Source organism: Balaenoptera borealis, assembly GCF_965194805.1.
Source record: "Balaenoptera borealis genome assembly, chromosome: 20".
NCBI lineage: Eukaryota > Metazoa > Chordata > Mammalia > Artiodactyla > Balaenopteridae > Balaenoptera > Balaenoptera borealis.
The window spans coordinates 44,417,739-44,429,260 of record NC_138879.1 but is presented as its reverse complement, the minus strand read 5'-3'; the positions used below and the strand labels follow the sequence as shown (position 1 = coordinate 44,429,260).

Genomic DNA, 11,522 nt, shown 5'->3' with positions numbered 1-11,522 from the left:
GCAATAGATAACTAATACAAAAAAAATTTTTTTTTAATGCCCAGAAGGGCAAGGCAGGCACTTTTGTAACTTACCCAAGTTATTACTTATCTGCTGGCTGACCCTGATGAGCGAGGCAGCTGCCCAGCCTGCCACTGCCCAGCTGTCCCAAGATCATCCTGTGGCTTCTGAGACTCCTGGGTCAGGTTTGTGCTTAGCATCTCCACAAAGAGTGTCAGCTTCTCCTGTAGGAAACCTTCATCATCAAGGTCAGAGGCAAGAAGAACTAGCACGGGTCTCAGTCCATCCTCTCAGGTTCCAGTTTATCCTCACCCTCCCCCACTTTACATCTGTCTTCTCTTCCCAAATGCCTGCCCTATGGACATAAAGCTCCATCATCAGACACGAAGAGAGCAGCTTTACAGAGACTGTTGACGCAATTAGTTATGTAATATCAAAGGCCATAACAAATCCCTTTACAGAGCTAAAGGTGGTTCTGCTGCTCTGACACAGCCGTTCAAGCCTCTGAGGGCACAGAGGCAGAATTCAGATTTGGGGAAGGTGAGCGCATGGGCCCAAGTGGGCCTTGTTCATATTCTTGTCCTGGTATCTGGTCTGAGCTCCACCCAGAAGAAGCACCAGACCTCTCTCCCCCATCCCCAGGCAGAGTGTCAGGATGCCAGAGTCCAGTGGCAATGGGTTTGGAGTCCTCAGACCTGGGTCTAGAATCCCTACTTGGCAGTTACTGGCTAAATGACTTTGAGTCACTTTACTCATCTAACCTCAGTTTCCTCAGCTGTAAAATGGGTATTTAATGCTGACTTAATGGGATTATCGACATTAGATAAGCTGGGTTGACCATCCATTAAATAGTGGTGATTATTATGATTTGACCTCATGGCTCAAGGCCGGCTGGTTGGGGCTTGGATGGGGAAAACCCAGCACTTTTCATGTCCCTCCAGTTCCTTTTGGTGATATCAAGTGCCTAATCTTTATCCTTACCACCCCTCCTGGGGCTGTTGGGGGAACACAAATAAGAGTTTATGTGAGTAAATGTCTTAAAAGATGCTATCACAAAGGAGGGGTCTCCAATGACGGCAGTTGGACGAGTGGTTTGAGCCGGAAGGACCTCTCTTTCAGTATCTGCAACTTCTTTGTGAGTAAGAACCATCTTTTACAGTCCTCAAACCTTGAATTTCACTGGCTCGGCCAGAGGAATTTGGGGTCAGAACTGGGAGGGGAGGAGGTTGGTGGACAAATTTTCAGAAGAAGTCCGGGAGGTATAGAAGGGAAGAGCTTGATCTAGCTGCTATCTCTATATTTATTTATGCACATATCTATTTATATATGTCTGTTTTAATCTATCTACATTTCTAGCGCTCTTTTTTTTAAATTTATTTATTTATTTATTTTTGGCTGTGTTGGGTCTTCGTTTCTGTGCGAGGGCTTTCTCTAGTTGCGGCAAGTGGGGGCCACTCTTCATCGCGGTGCGCGGGCCTCTCACTATCGCGGCCTCTCTTGTTGCGGAGCACAGGCTCCAGACGCGCAGGCTCAGTAGTTGTGGCTCACGGGCCTAGTTGCTCCGCGGCATGTGGGATCTTCCCAGACCAGGGCTCGAACCCGTGTCCCCTGCATTGGCAGGCAGGTTCTCAACCACTGCGCCACCAGGGAAGCCCCATTTCTAGCTATTTAGTAAACATTTATACAGCACTTAACTATGTGCCAGACGGCACTCTAAGCACTTTATGCAAATATTGATTACCATTTATTAAGCACTTAGTATATAAGTGTGAGCACCTGGCACATGCGTTCCCGTTCAACTCTCCCAGCAACCCTGCAAAGGAGCTGTTATTGCCCTCATTCTGAGGTTAGCAAACAAAGCAAGCAAATGGGGAAGCTAGGATTCTGAGTTTTGTGAGATGCCAAAACCCACATCCTCCCACCACTCCTGACATGTTAGAAATCCAGGCAGGGTGGAAGCTGCCCGGGTGGAAAGATTCAGCTAGTTTGGAGAATTAAAGCTGAGATGGTTTACAAAGTTCCTCCACATCGAAGAATATTGACAGGACCTGCTAGCAGGTGTTTGAGAATCCCTTTCCCACTGTCTTCATACTAAAAGGGAATAAACTGGGACTGGAAAAGTCAAGGGAGTTGCCCAGGGACAGCTGTGTTCCAGCCGCATACAGTGTTAAAAAGAGTTTTCAGATGGGCAGGGGAAAAGTGAAAGGTTTTTTATTAAAGTCATCTGTAGACCCTTTCAACATTCAGCATTCTTTTCAGGAATGTTCTCATCTCTTCCCAAGAGGGCACAGCCTGGCCCCTGAACTAAAGCGAGTCAGAGAGAAGGGATGTTCTTTCAGCTCTTACTCTGCACCAGGCAGTGTACACACATCATCTTGCAACAACTCTAAGTAAATATTTTCATTCTCCTTTTATAGCTGAAGAACTTGAGTTTCAGAGAAGTAAGAGGATTTGCTGAGGAAGTGGTGGAGGTGGGATCTGAACTCACATCTAGTTGACTCCAGAGCCTGCGAGGCTCCTTCCACTGCCACTCACTGTCTCACCAGAGGGCAGCCAGGCCACCAGGTGGGACGGCAGAGTTAGGTCAGAGCTCTCCCGCCCCTCAGGAGGACGTGCAGACCAGCCAGGAACAACTCCCCGGAAGGCTCGGGCCCAAACTCCATTCCCCTGAGCCTCTGCTCTCAAGGCGTCATGGCTGCAGGGCCAGGGATGGGCGGTCTCAGAGATGCCCTTTGCGTTGCTGTTTATGCCTCAGAGCAACAACCTGAGGTCCACCTCGCCCAGGTTCCCATTCTGAGGTAAACCCCCATTATGCCACCCGCCCAGGGTGCTAGTCCAGCACCTGCTTGAACACTTCCAGGGACAGCAAGCCCACTCCCCACTAGCTGTGTTAGCGCAAGCCCTCCAAGCCCCCACCAGTCCATTGATAGAAATAGGGCCACACATAACAGGAATCGGCTTTCTCTGGCTCTGTCCCCAGCAGCTCCTGCGCACCTGGGAATGCCCTGCAGGTGTCTCACAGGTGCTCCGCCTTCGGAGGTACGCTTCCCAGAACTCAACCACCCACTTTAAAAATGCTGACTTTTGGGGACTTCCCTGGCGGTCCAGTGGTTAAGAATCCGCCCTTCCAGTGCAGGGGGCGCGGGTTCCATCCCTCCTTGGGGAACTAAGATCCCGCATGTCCTCGGTGCAGCCAAAAAAAAAGCTGACTTTTTAAAAAAACAAATCTTCAGTGTCCACAGGAGATATGAAGCCACCACACTGTCCTAAAGCCACCGCTGATCAACTTGCTTCCCAAGTGGAGCCCCAGCTGCCCTCAGCTCCTGCTGCTTCCCGAGGTGGCCTTGTTTCAGGGCCCACAAATGATCAGAATCTGGGAAATATTATTGTCTGCAAACTTTGCACGGGAAACACCATGGGGTGGGGGGGGAGGGGGGAGGAGGTTAAAATTAATGCCTGTCTGTGGGGCGAGAGTGCTGAATTCCAGTCCCCCGCTTCCCAGGATGGGCTGCGCGGCCTTAGTCAAGGCACACCCCCTCCCCCAGGTCCCAGTTTCCCCATCCGTGACCGTCAGGGGTCTGATTCCGGGCAGAGGGCGGGGAAGAGCAGGGTCAGAGGCCTTGCTCGGCTTCTCCCGCTCCTCGCCGGCCGGGGGAGGTGAGTCCTGGCAGCCGAGGGAAGCCGGCTCGGCTCCGGCGCCCGGGGAAGGCGCTGCGGGCTCGGGCACCCCCTGCGGGCCGAAAAGAGCCTCGCAGTGCCGGCGATCGAGGCCGGCGGGGAGGGTGCCGGGCCGCCGCCCGGGCCGGCTAAACTGGGCGCAGGACTATGTCACTGGGGAGAAAGGAAATGAGTCATCGCTCCCCGGGGCCGTGAGGAGGCCCCGGGCGAGTGCAGAGTCGCGGCCACAGGAACCCGGGACAATGGCAGGAAGTGAGAGGAATGTGGGCCTGGCTTCGGCAGCGGGGGCCCCCTCCGCCTCTGACCCCGGACCCTGCAGAGGGTCAGGCGACTAGGGGGAGAGGGGGTGATACGGTGCTGGGGGGGGTGGCTGGGGGCGGGAGGGGGTGGATGGACGGATGGAGGTGGCCGGGTAGGGTGGACGTGGGGTGGCTGGAGGACGTAGGGGGTAGAGTCATGCCCGGGGTGCCCCAACCTGAAGAACAGCCCAAGTCATCTTTCCATCAGCCTAGCCGGACCCCTCGGTGGCTCCTCATTACCCTTGGAACAGTGCTCAAATTTGACTGAACGTGAGGATAATCCCAGGGGCTTGTTAAAGCCCAGATCCCGGGGCCCCAGCCCAGTGTAGGTCAGAGCTGGAGCAATAGGAGTGCATTTTTCACAAACTCCTAGTAGGTGATGCTGAGGCAGGGGTCCTGGGACCACTCCTTGAGTAGCTCCATCTTAGAATAGACTCCAAGCCGCTTAGCTGGCCTATTGTTCCTCCAGCCTCACCTCTCCCCACTTCCTACCCCCCGCACAGATGTTCTAGCAAAACTCAACTACTTACTTTTTGCTGTTTCTTTCCTCTTTGTGTTTACACAGGCTGTTTCCTTTGACGGAAACAACTTCCTCTCACTCCACTGCTGCCCAAACTGGCTGACTTCCACCAACCCTTTAAAATCTTCTCCATGGTGTACGTCAAAGGGCACAAGTAACACAGTGGAAAGGTAGCCCACAGAACCGGAGACAATATTTGCAAACTCTATACATGATAAGAGGTTGATATCCAGACTATATAAAGAACTCCTATGAATCAACAACCAAACAACACACAATACGATTTTTAAATGGGCAAAGGACTCAAATAGACATTTCTCCAAAGAAGATATAGGACTGGTTAATAAGCACAAGAGGGCTTCCCTGGTGGTGCAGTGGTTGAGACTCCCCCTGCCAATACAGGGGACACGGGTTCGAGCCCTGGTCTGGGAAGATCCCACATGCCGCAGAGCAACTGGGCCCGTGAGCCACAATTACTGAGCCTGCGTGTCTGGAGCCCGTGCTCCACAACAAGAGAGGCCGCGATAGTGAGAGGTCCGCGCACTGCGATGAAGAGTGGCCCCCGCTCGCTGCAACTAGAGAAAGCCCTGGCACAGAAACGAAGACGCAATACAGCCAAAAATAAATTAAAAAAAAAAAAAAAAAGCACAAGAAAACATATTCAATATCACTAATCATAAAAGAAATGCAAATCAAAACCACAATGGGATACCACTTCACCCATTAGGATGGCTATTATCAAAAAACAAGAAGCGTTGAAAAGGATGTGGAGAAACTGGAACGCTTGTACACTGTTGGTGGGGATGCAAAATGCTGTGGCTGCTGTCAAAAACAGTATGGTGGTCGGGACTTCCCTGGCGCTCCAGTGGTTAGGACTGGGCACTTTCACTTACCGGGCCCGGGTTCAATCCCTGGTCAGGGAACTGAGATCCTGCAAGCTGTGTGGTGCAGCCAAAAACAAAACAAAACAAACAAAAACAGTATGGTGCTTCCTCGTTTGATCTGGGTGTCCGCCAGAAAGAACTGAAAGCAGATACTCAAAGAGATATTTGTACCCCCATGTTCATAGCAGCATTATTCTTTTTTTAATAAATTTATTTATTTATTTATTTTTGGCTGCGTTGGGTCTTCGTTGCCGTGCATGGGCTTTCTCTAGTTGAGGCGAGCATGGGCTACTCTTCGTTGGTGTGCGCAGGCTTCTCACTGCGGTGGCTTCTCTTGTTGCGGAGCACGGGCTCTAGGTGCTGGGGCTTCAGTAGCTGTGGCTCGCGGGCTCTAGAGCGCAGGCTCAGTAGTTGTGGTGCACGGGCTTAGTTGCTCCACGGCATGTGAGATCTTCCCAGACCAGGGTTCGAACCCGTGTCCCCTGCATTGGCAGGCAGATTCTTAACCACTGCGCCACCAGGGAAGTCCCATAGCAGCATTATTCACAATAGCTAAAAGGTGGAAGCAATCCAAGTGTCCATCTACAGGTGAATGAATAACAAAATGTGATATATACATACAATGGAATATTATTCAGCCTTAAAAAGGCAAGAAATTCTGACACACACTACACCATGGATGAACCCTGAAGACATTCTGCTAAGTGAAATAAGCCAGTCACCAGAGGACAAATACTATAAGATTCCACTTATATGAGGTACCTAGAGCAGTCAAATTCTCAGAGTTAGAAAAATTGCCAGGGGGCTTCCCTCGTGGCGCAGTGGTTGAGAGTCTGCCTGCTAATGCAGGGGACACAGGTTCGAGCCCTGGTCTGGGAAGATCCCACATGACGCGGAGCAACTGGGCCCGTGAGCCACAACTACTGAGCCTGCGCATCTGGAGCCTGTGCTCCGCAATAAGAGAGGCCACGATAGTGAGAGGCCCGCGCACTGCGATGAAGAGTGGCCCCCGCTTGCCGCGACTAGAGAAAGCCCTTGCACAGAAACAAAGACCCAACATAGCAATCAATCAATCAATCAATCTTTAAAAAAAAAAAAAATTGCCAGGGACGGAGTGGGGTGGGGGGAATGCAGTTATTGTTTAATGGGTATAGAGTTTCAGTTTTACAAGTTGAAGAGTTCTGTGGATGGATGGTGGTGATAGCTGCACAACAATGTGAGTGTACTTAGTGCCACTGAACTGTACACTTGAAAATGGTTAAATTCATAAATTTTAGGTTATGTGTATTTTACCGTAATTAAAATTAAATAAACAGTCTCTGTGGCAGCCTCTCTCCTTCTGGTTGCAGAGAGCTTGACCCTGTGGCCCTGCCCCACTGCACAGGATTAAGAGACACAGTCCTTTGCTGAGGAGCCAGGTTACACAGGGTCTGTAGGCCATCGTAGGACTTGGCTTGTACTCTGAGTGAGGGTTTTGAGCTCACAGTGACTTGATCTGATTTGTAAAAGATCCCTCCAGCTGCTGTGTTGAGAAGGTTGAGGAAGGGGAGGAGAGAGAGGGCAAGAGTGGGGAACTCCGTTTGGATGACCTCCTTTCTTGGCTTCCTCCGGCCCTCAGGTGGAGCTGACCTCTTCCTCCCTTGTTCCCTGAGCTTCCAGGACACTTCTCATAGTTTAAACACTAGCTGTTTGCTTATCAATCTTCCTCCAGATCGATGTATACACAATCCCTGGCCCAGAACAGGTGCTCAGCAGCAGATGTGGCAAGCAAGTTAGATGCAATTGAGATAGCAGCTGGAACCTGGGGTACTGGTCAGGGTTCTTCGATTGCAAGCAACAGAAACCAACTCTGGCTGTCTTAAAGAAAAGAAAAGAAAACTTGGGAGGTCCCCAAAATCCATAAGAAGGCTGGAGAACTAGGCTTGGAAGAAGCATAGGAAGCGGAAGAGAAGATCCTTGGCAGTTAGGTTATGCTGCTGGGGTGAATATACCAACTGTCTCTCCCAACCTTGTTTCAAAGTCCTGGAAAGGGGTCTGACTAGCAGGCCTTGGGCCGTGTCTCCAGGCTTTGGTCTCACTGGGGCAGAGAGAGGAACAGCCGTGGCTGAGAAAACCTCCAGACACCCCTTTGATTTCCAAGAGGGGAGGGCAGGTTTCCCCTGATCCGTTGTCTCAGCAAGGCTGTGCTTGTGGGGGGCAGGTCATGGGAAAGGAAACCAGAGAGCTGTTAGGGGAAATGAATGCTGAGTGGCCAAGGGCCAGCAAATGTCCACTACAATTTCCCAGGGCTAGAAAAGCACAGAGCCATGAACTGTGACCTGTGACCTATGACCTGTGGACTGTGAAGAAGGTGCATCTTCCTTGCCTTTGCATCCCCCGTGCTTAGCACAGCACCTGCTACTCAGTAGGTGCTCACCTAATGTTTATGCACTGAGGGAATGGATGAAATGACCAGCTGTGGAAGCCCAAGGGCTATTAGTGTTTCTTGAAACATCCATTTTATGAATAAAATGGGATGAGATAGCAGCAGCCTCAAAGAAGAGATTTGCCAAAAAGGAAAAACAAAAACAGAAACAGTCTCAGGGGATAAATTATAGCCCTGTTCCTTCTGGCCCTTCCCAAAGGCCCTGTCAATCTAGCTCTGGGCAGGATTAACGTTTATTTAAAGCAGTTGGCCCCGTGCAGCCTTGGCTGATGGCAGTGGATGAATTGGAGAGGCTGGGCAGCGGGGGTGGGCCGGCCTCCAAACCCTCTCAGAAGCCCATAGATCTGGTGTCCAGGCTTGGGGCCCGGCAGTCTCAAAGGAAGAACAAAGAGGGAAGTCACGATTGCGTGTGGCATGAAGGTGATGTCTTCCAAGGAAATCCACTGAGCTGGGCACCAAGAAATGTCCCCATCCAGGTCTGGGGGGCTGACTGTAGAGCCGGCCTGGAGGCCATACAGACCAGACGGCTCCTGGGCCTGGGACATCACTAAAATGCCCCAGGTGCCCCCCCAGGGGAGAGGGGGAGGAGGAGGCTGCACATGGAGCCTCGGACAGTCACCTTCAACCAGAGCAGAAACACACTTTCAGGTTTCCCATGGAAGTTCTGTTTGCATAAAGAGTTCGTCTGTGTAACAACAACAACAAAGTTTAGGCTTTTGTTCGCTCAACTAGTGCACCCCTTTTCAGAAAGTGGTTTGGGTATACAGGTGGAAGGGACACTTATTACTTACGTGACCTTATTAAGCCTTAGTTTCCTCATCCATAAAATGAGGATAGTATCAGGAGATTGTGATGAGATTAAACAGGATGTATATATTAACGTATGTGGCTCATGCAAGTGTTCGGGACACCTCGGCCAGAGCAGTGGGGAGAGGGCCCTGGTCCAGAACCAGGAGGAGGGTCCCGTGGCCTGAAGGAGAATGACAGAGGCCCCAGGAGGCAGTGGGAGCCTGGGGGGAATGGTTTGGGGATGCCCTTGGGCTGTGACAGTGACCCTGAGGAAGTAACAGGAAAACATCGGGGCAGGAGAACCTCAGAAGTGACTTGGGAATTGTTTCACGAGAACCAAAACGCCATCCTCCTACCATGCGTTATTGCATTAAGATCTCAGAACTAGGGCTTCCCTGGTGGCGCAGTGGTTGAGAATCTGCCTGCCAATGCAGGGGACACGGGTTCGAGCCCTGGTCTGGGAAGATCCCACATGCAGCGGAGCAACTAGGCCCGTGAGCCACAACTACTGAGCCTGCGCGTCTGGAGCTTGTGCTCCACAACAAGAGAGGCCGCGATAGTGAAGAGGCCCGCGCACCGCGATGAAGAGTGGCCCCCACTTGCCGCAACTAGAGGAAGCCCTCGCACAGAAACGAAGACCCAACACAGCCAAAAATAAATATAAATAAATAAATAAGAGCCTTCCCTAAAATTAAAAAAAAAAAAAGATCTCAGAACTAGGATATAACTCCTGGAAGAAGTGGTATATTTTCCCCCACCAGCCTGATGGAAAAGGGACTCAGAAATGAGGCACATTTGTAGAAAATAAAGAAACTTCTATGTCTCCTCCCCACCCCTTGAGATGCCTGGCCACTGAGAGAAAACCCAGCCTGTGGATCTGAGGCCTGGAGCCCAGAGGATGGACTGCGCATGCTCTCTCAGTCCCTCCCGCCACTTTCCTCTAAGTCTCTGCACTTGGTGCTGCCCCCTCCCCAGGGCCCATCTGTTCTGTGGTTACTTCCCAATCTTGACTTTCTCTGGAGGGTGGAGCCACGTTTTATGACCCCTGTAAAACACTGTGAGCTGTTTACTTCTTCCTCTGGGTTACTTAGATTCTTGCAGGAGCTGGGGAGACGGCAGTGAGAAAGGAAGGGGCAGGCTGATCTTTCGAGGCTCCCCCCAACCCGTCAACACAGCTGTCAACAGGGAGATGTGGCCCGATTCCAAGACTTGGCAAGACAACCACAGACATTTGCAAAGTGACAAAAGGGGAGGAGGGGCCTAAGAAGAAAACAGCTTTCACACATGAAAATGCCTGGAAAAGTTTTCCAGACTCATTATTCTTCTCTGGGGTGATTTTCAAGGCCAACAGAGCCTGGGGCCTACAGCTCCAGGAGGTGACTCAAGTGGCCCAGCAGACATGCAGATGCTTCCTCTCTGCCGAGTGTGTGTGTGTGTGTGTGTCCATCCCAGGACAGGACACTCTCTGGATCTTTAGAACCAGTAGGGCATTTAGCCATCCCCTAAATTCACTTCTTTTAGGGCATGTGGAAACCAGGGCCTCAGGGACATAACCCGCCTGAGGTCACACCATTCTCCAGAGATAAAGGAGGAAGCGGCCAGGGATTCTGAAACCATCTCATCTAGTGCCCCAGCACTGGCTCCTCCAGCTTGGTGGGGGTCACTCTCTCACGATGGCACAGCCAGGAGATAAAGATAGCGCGGTTGGACTGCCCAGCATTGGTCCTCACCTAGGGCCAGGCCCTATGCTTTTTCACATAGGTTATGTTGTTCCATGTACTCCTCACCCTCATCTTCCAAAAGAGGCATTTTAACACACATTGCAGATGAGGAAACTGAAGCCAGGTGTGTTTTATTTCCCACAGCCCATGCTGGTCCTGTTTATATTATCATGATTGACATTTTGAGCACATACTCTGTGCCAGGCACTATCTACACACTTCACACGTGTTAGTTCATTTTGTCCTCATCCTGGCAGGTACTAGGACTAGCCCTATGTTATAAATGAGGTCCCTAAGGCACAGGGTTTGAGTAATTTGCTCCAGGTAAAAGACAAAACAAAAAACAAACACAAAAAACAAGGGGAGGAGTCAGAAATCCAACATGAGGTGAAGGAGGGGAGGTGAGACAGAGAAGGGAGGAAGGCCCCTGAAGTCTGCACTCATGAGGAAGTGACCACTGTGGGCAACTGGGGTCACTCCCACCGGGACCCTCTGAGGGGCTGCATAGAACACACATCAGGATATGGCAGAGGGTAAAGATGCTCCTCGTTGGTTGAGGGTCACAACTGGGGTATTGGCAATTCCTTGGTACTTCTGAGCTGCCCCTGTGGGCTCCATATCCGGGGTGTGTCCTGAGGCAGAGATGCCAAAGCTACCTTCCTAAAGCTACTATCTGCAGGTGACTCCAGGTGGCCCAGGGGCAGCTTCTGCTACCGGCACAGTGTTAGACCTGGCACATCCGTGCTCAACAAATGCTCATTCACTTCCCTACTCTCTACAGGTTTGGGTTTTTTTTCTCTTTTTTACCCAGGCATTCCTGGAAATCAGTAAAATTGATATCATTAAATGTATGTCAAAATGTGATTTACTTTTACAACACCATGAAATTTTCGTATGAAAAAAGTCACAGATTAGAAAACTTGCTTTGCCAGATCACTCCCCAATTATTACTTCATAAAAATCATCGTCTCTACGAATGCACATAGCACTATTCACAAGAGTCAAAAAATGGAGGCAACCCAAAAGTCCATCCATGGAGGAATGGATAAGCAAATTATGGTATAGCCATACAATGGAATATTATTCAGCCATAAAAAGGAGCAAAGTACTGATACATGCTACAACATGGGTGAGCCTCAAAAACATTTCACTAAAAGAAAGAAGCCAGACACAAAAGGTCACATAATGTATGATTCCACTTATATA

At 50.6% G+C, this 11,522-nt stretch overlaps 1 long non-coding RNA gene across 1 annotated transcript; it reads left to right on the top strand.

The window, feature by feature from the left end:
- The first annotated feature begins 3,877 nt into the window (after positions 1-3,877).
- LOC309618082 lies at positions 3,878-5,142 on the top strand. The gene is made up of 2 exons (XR_014238311.1): positions 3,878-4,000; positions 4,543-5,142. It is a non-coding gene; the product is annotated as an uncharacterized lncRNA (long non-coding RNA).
- The last annotated feature ends 6,380 nt before the right edge of the window (positions 5,143-11,522 follow it).